Source organism: Oncorhynchus tshawytscha, linkage group LG31 (genome assembly GCF_018296145.1).
Source record: "Oncorhynchus tshawytscha isolate Ot180627B linkage group LG31, Otsh_v2.0, whole genome shotgun sequence".
Lineage (NCBI taxonomy): Eukaryota > Metazoa > Chordata > Actinopteri > Salmoniformes > Salmonidae > Oncorhynchus > Oncorhynchus tshawytscha.
Window position 1 is genome coordinate 1,969,671 of NC_056459.1, and position 6,835 is coordinate 1,976,505.

At 40.7% G+C, this 6,835-nt stretch overlaps 1 long non-coding RNA gene across 1 annotated transcript; it reads left to right on the forward strand.

Annotated features, from left to right (window-relative positions):
• Positions 1-4,271: 4,271 nt before the first annotated feature.
• On the forward strand, positions 4,272-6,331 carry LOC112230032. The gene is made up of 3 exons (XR_002950256.1): positions 4,272-4,353; positions 5,777-5,930; positions 6,241-6,331. It is a non-coding gene; the product is annotated as an uncharacterized LOC112230032 (long non-coding RNA).
• The last annotated feature ends 504 nt before the right edge of the window (positions 6,332-6,835 follow it).

Below are 6,835 nucleotides of genomic sequence, written 5' to 3' on the forward strand. Positions count from 1 at the left end.
CAGTCCTGAGCTACCCCTCAGTCTTGAGTTATCTCTCAGTCCTGAGCTACCCCTCAGTCCTGAGTTACCCCTCAAGGGTCGCCGTTACCCCTCAAGAGTCGCCGTTCCTAGGAGACCACAGAGGCGGACTAAGACTATGGTGGAGTGGGGTCCACGTCCAGCGCCAGAGCCGCCACCGCGGACAGATGCCCACCCAGACCCTCCCCTATAGGTTCAGGTTTTGCGGCCGGAGTCCGCACTTTGGGAGTGGGGTACTGTCACGTTCTGACCCTAGTTATTGTGTTTATTGTTTGTTTTAGTTGGTCAGGACGTGCGCTGGGTCGGCATTCTATGTTTTGTGTCTAGGTTGTTTTTCTGTGTTCGGCCTAGTATGGTTCTCAATCAGAGGCAGGTGTCGTTAGTTGTCTCTGATTGAGAATCATACTTCGATAGCCTGGGTTTCACTGTTGTTTTGTGGGTGATTGTTTCCGTGTCTGTGTTTTACGCCACACGGTACTGTTTTCGGGTTTTCTGTTTTCACATTTGTTGTTTTTTGTAAATTGAAGTGTTCAGTTTGGATTTATTATTAAATAAGATGAACACTAACCATGCTGCGCTTTGGTCCTCTCCTTCAACGGAAGAAAACCGTTACAGAGATTCTTAGTTAATTTCTATTTATTTGTTTTACGTTTGTTTTTTCTGACTCTTTTAGAACAAATTAGTTTCCTTTCCAATAACCAAACCTTACCCTGACCTCTGTTAGCACGATGGCAGACATTTTAAAATTAAGATGGCCATAAAGGAACATTATTTAAATTTGGTAGGATATTATTTCATTTAGAAAGATCTGAGAATATTTCATAAGCATAGGTGCCACAATTAAGAATGCTGTTCCCTTTTTCTGTTTAAGCTAAGTGAGGTGATTCCCCCCCCCCCAAAAAAAAAATAAACTCTGCCAACCGATGCTGAAAGAAATCATAGGGTTAACACTGTAGCCATAATGAATGCATGACCACCTCAAAAATGACTCAATGAGCACCAGTATGTGATTTCTGTGCTGGTATAGAGGCTCTCACTCATTAACCTTTTGTTTGCCTCTAATACATTTCACTTCATTCTGCGTTGTGAATTGATGGAACTCTAACACAGAACGAGATGATCTTCAAGCGGCTGCACCTGGGGACAGTGTCCTATGGGACGGACACCATGGACGAGATCCAGAGCCATATAGTGCAGTCATATGCACAGGTGATCATACTCTACTAGGGTCACATTCTTAGTATTGTCCTAAATGGTTCACTGAATTTGAGTAGCCTCAGTAAACAAGTGATGTGCAAACATCACTTGTCAATTATAGGAATTAGCAGCAGAAAGATTAGCTATTGTTCTCTTTGCTTTATTAACTTTCCAAGATCAGGAGAGATCATGGCTCACGACTCCTCATAAAGAGTCATTGCGTTAAACCTCTCTCTCCGCTACTTCTCCTCTTGGCCTTTTCATTGTTCATGCTCAGTCCTTAAGCGTTACACCGACATACTTTCAAGACCAGCAATTCCTCTAGGTGGTTGAGTTTGATCTGTAGCTGAAGTCATGAAAGAATTATATTGTTCACACTCAGGCAGGCCGCTAACAGCTGTGCTGAGGATGGAACCGTCTGCCTGCACTCTGTTTAAACTCTGCACACTACTCGTCAGCAGCTAACGCTTCAGCCCTAATGATTTGTAGTGCTGGTGTGTTTCATGTTCCTTACAGAGATTACAGAGCGTGACAGAGATGGATTGTAACGCTACGTTAAAATCTATCATAACCTCGTTATAGGTCCCTGCATGACATGGTTTGTGAGGAACAAAGGGCATATAGATAGATATCAATGTGTGAAATTGTAGGCATCTGTAAACATGATGTAATTCATAGGAATAAATACATTTTAATATCACGTGCAGAGCTATGGTGATGCCATTGTTACGTTGAATGTACAGTATAGAGATGCACAGATCTGCCAACTCAGGGGAAGTAAATCTATTAAATGCAGAATTCAAGGTAGACATATATGAATATTTATAGAGGTTTAACCCTCAAAGGAGACCAAGCATTTACCCACCTCGGTGTAAGGGATTAAAACAGAGAAAATGAGAATGTAGCAGTGAAGGGTAGTCTGAAAGGAGGGTGAGATGAAGCATGAAGTTAAGGGCAGCTGGCAATAGAAGGAGCTCTCATAACTTGACTGGCTACCCCAGTTCCCATTTTTCATAGTGAAGTGAGCGCTCTGTTGTAGGCTTGCTGAAGGGTTCCCATTTTGAATTTTTTTAGGAGTCTCTCTCTCTCTCTCTCTCTCTCTCTCTCTAGCAGCAACAATGGTTAATAAGGCAATATTACCCGCTCCAGTGAATCACATCAACCTTGTCAAACCTAGCTGGCACAGTGGACTGTCCGTGAGATGCCACTGAGTTGAATTGATGGGTGTAGTCAGGGCGGAGAAGATATAAAAGCCCCCAAACCAGATATGACACAATACAGATGATGATACAACGTTTCCCTGCCGCTGTGTCATTTGGTTTAAAACTGTGTCAAGTGAATTGTGCCCTGAGCGGAGTGAGGGTTTAATCATCTGGTAGCTACTTCACTGCTTAGTGAGGGAGGGAGACGGAGTGCTGGTGTTGTGCTGTAGCACCTCAGTTATGGCATTGTTGCTGGATGAGGAGGAGTCTTCGTCATATAACTTTGTCATAAATATTAAATTCATATCTAAGGATCGCTAATCCCCCTCATATAGTACAGTGTTCCTGGGCCACTGGAGTGTTTTTCACCCATGGAACAATGATTTTGTGAGGCCTTTGTGGAACTTACCTTGGCTTGCACTAGGCTTGAGCCCAGCACAGACTAGAAGTCAAATTGAAGATGATAAGGTAACAAAAAGATGTATAGCTCGGTTTCCATTTTTGTTTGCTCTGGTATTGCCTGCCTGCTCGTCCATTCTGTCTCACCTTGATGTGTATATTTATTTCCCTTTACACTTGGAGCTATCTGCCTCTATTGTCTGGCACTGCTTGGATTGATCAATATTACATTTTCTCTGAGAGACAATAAGAGGGGTATGTGGTTGTTCAGTCCCCCCACCACCCCTATCTGTCGCCCTCTCTCTTTTCTGCTCCATCTCTCCCTCACATATGACTCCCTCTCACTCACTATTTTTCCTCCCCACTGTCTTTTATATTGGATAGAAAAGGTGGACCACAATGGGAGTACCAGGCAAAGGAACAATTTGTTTGGCTTGTTGAGTATTATCACTTGCATATATAAGTCCGTGATTGACCCATTTCAATAGGTGACCAAATAAAACTGCAAAGATGGACATTTATCTATGGAGTCAGTCAGCATGTATGAATGTTTTACATACATGCATAGTTCTAATATGATAACTACAATTTAGTGCTACAAGTTATCTTGAATGTTGACCACCCTAAATCAATTAAGAAAATAATGTTTAGCAAGTGCTTTTAAAATCCTAGTTTTGATTGGTAGTATTACTATTACCACTATTGACATAGTGGAAAGAATTGAGCTATTACAGATCAATTTTCATCATGAAATGCTTAGATGCTGTTCATTTCATTTTGATATACATGATCACTAGAATGTTGGGAATGGTATTCAAATGATTGATTGGGTAGTTTAAACTGGTCTGCCATTGTCGTTGCTGGGATCGGCTAAACTTTGAACATTGAGATATTAAATAGATAGAGAAAAAGCCTTGAATAGAAAGAGTTTGTAAAAAGCCAGAAGGCTATGGAATGTGTTTTGATGGAAGAGAGGAGAGTGATGTGTTGATATAGGAAAGACAGATGGATATCTCTGGGTCAGGAGGTGAGGGGTGAGGTCAGTTCCCCTTAAGGGAGCAATCAGGGTTGTTATCTGGTTACCTTCTTTCCTGTGGAGCCATAAACTGTAAGGAAGAGGAGTGTCTTAAGTAGGATGCATATAAACTGTGATGTCTGAAATGTTTAGCTGCCTGTTTTCAGCTGTACAGAACCTTTGGGGAATGACTAAACTTGGTTAAAGTTTCTATTTTGTCCGTGAGTTATTTACTCTGAAAAATAAGAACATAACATCGTAAAGTAGTCACGGGTAGTCTCTTAATTTCCTTATGTAACATATGATTCACATACAGTTTGTATCAAAGTTGAAATGGCTTTAAATAGTTCCCATGGAGCTGATAAACTAGATTGAGGAGGTAGGTATTAGATCTTGACTGTGTGCGCGCGCATACACACGTTCTTGCCACAGATGTGTATAAAGTACATATAGCCAGCCTAGCACGGACCTCAAAGGGGAACCAGAAAAAAGTTATGGGGTATTAGCAATCAGTTCCTTTTGGTAAGTCAGGAGTATACAGTAATGTCAACCTTTTGAGTGAGCAAATAAAAAATGAGGACGTGGAGAATTGAGTCGTGTAGCTGAACTTGGTGGGAGGGAAAAGACAAATAGAAAAACACTCCTCTGTTTGTGAATGAACTGTGTCCAGACTCCAGAGATAAAGCACTCAGACCATTGTATACATAGTATTTGTAAGGCAACGAACTATCAATATTATGACAGTGGATGATGATTCAGGACTTTGGGTTATATCCAGTAAAGTGATGTACTGCATGACAATTGTGTACTGAACATACACTCAGAAGCTGCGGTTGAGTGTATGCCCTATTATTATTGGGGGAAGGGACACGCACGCTAGCACACACACAACCACAAAGATCCCCATTCATTATGATAAACCTCTTAGTTCAGTTACATGCAGAAACGCTCCGCCATTTCCTGGTTGCAAAATGTATAATAGTTTGCCTAATTTCAGTTTATGTGAATCAAAACAAGCAAAGTATAGTGCAGAGAATCAATGTACCATCTAAACTGCTATGAAATATTGTTTCAATAACAAAAAATGTTGTATTTTCAGCTGTTTGAAGCTTGTGTCCAAAACCGAAAGTAAAAAAAAAAACAAGATCGGGAAGCATAGAAATAGCACACATAGAACAGATCTACCACTTCTTAGACTTGCTTTTATTGAGAAGGACCGATTCATAACGGGTTACTCAAAACATTACATATTGCAGCTTTAAGTGGAGGCCAGTTTTAGCGCATGCCTTTCTGTTTCAATTATTGACCATGCTTTTTGACCACAAGCGATACTTAGGGTCATTTTATATAGATTATTGGACAAACAAATGATCAAAATGTGCATATTTTTATGCTTATCTAGCATCGTAATGATCCTGCATAACACATTTGACAAAATGCATTAGTGTACTTCCTGACATGAGTTTCCCCCTTGGAAACTGTCTATATATGTTATTTTCATTGGTAGGTATATTATTTTATATATATTACAGTAGGTATATTATATTGGTTTTGGTCCCTTCACCATATGTCGTAATCTAAAGCATAGCCTATGACTTCAGGATTATTCACCATTCTGCTCCTTCTATTGTGTAATAATTGGCCACTGAGTTATAGTTAGTCCTTCTGTTACTATGAGGCTAGCAACCTCGTTCTGTGTCTCATTGTATTCCCTCGCAGCTGTGAATGATACTTAACAATGTACCAGTTAATTTCATGTGTTGGATTTGTTTCAGGGCGATCAGGAAGTTGACCCTGTGAGCATACACGGAGCCCCTACCCTTGACCTGTGAAACCTCTATGTGGACCCATAGCCAGCCCCTAATGAGAGGAGCAGAGGGCTTGGGTCTGTGTAGTAGTGCGGGTGTGTTCCTGACCTTACTGTGTGTGCGTTGTTCCTCTTTAGGTGGCACTGGTGCGGTGGACTGAGAGCATAGGCCTGACTGGTGACTAGGGACCTGAACTCCCTGATGCTGAAGACCCCAGCAGGACAAATCCTAACCTACTACATCCTGCAGACCTTCACCTCCAAGAGCAAGAGGATGGTCATCATCGTCAGGGTATGGACTTAGTTTTGGTGACAATGACATGTTTGGTAACTATGTGTGTGTGTTAGTCAGACCTGGGTTTAAATACTATTTGAAATCATTTAAAATACTTAAGCTGTGCTTGATTGAGCTATCCTGTTGCAATGGAATCAATAGAAAAGTCAGAAAAGTGCAAACCCCATCTAGGCAGGTTAACACAAACATTCAACTCATTTGAAGGATTTAGTAGTATTTGAATTCAGGTCTGTTGTTAGTATGATATGGCACTGAAATGCTTTTTATATGGTTAAACATCTATAATTTGTTTCATACTTTGCTCTAGGTGGATACCACAGGTGACATCACATGTTTATTAAGGGCACTGATTGTTGCCATGGCGAGTATTGTGCAGTACAATGAGTGGCTGGAGGAGGAGGTAAGGCTGTATTATATGAAAAAAATAAATCACATGCAGGCTAATTACCTCAATTGTTAACCAGGACATTCATCACAAGATCAACAGGCCCACCTATGACTGGGTGTGGAGTACTGTATGTTCATAATCATATTGGCAGTATTGAGTCATTTATGACCAGAGGCTGTTTTCAATTTAATTAGTGACCTACATGAATTGCATTCCTTTTCTAGGAGCCATTACAGTGTCTGCCTCCCAAATTGTGCCCTGTTCCTTATTTAGTGTACTATTTTTGACCAAGGTTGTGGTTTAATATAAATTAGTTCACTATATAGGGAATAAGGTGCCATTTGGGACACATCCAGTATGTCATATTCCTAACAATAGTGTTAATGATGTTCCATTGACTGTAATATCCCATAGACTGTCCAAGCAGTATGGGTACCATGTCAATAAGCAATCAGCGTGTCAGTTTCAGCTCATTGGCATTTCATATAAAAAATAAACCGCCATCTGTGGATTT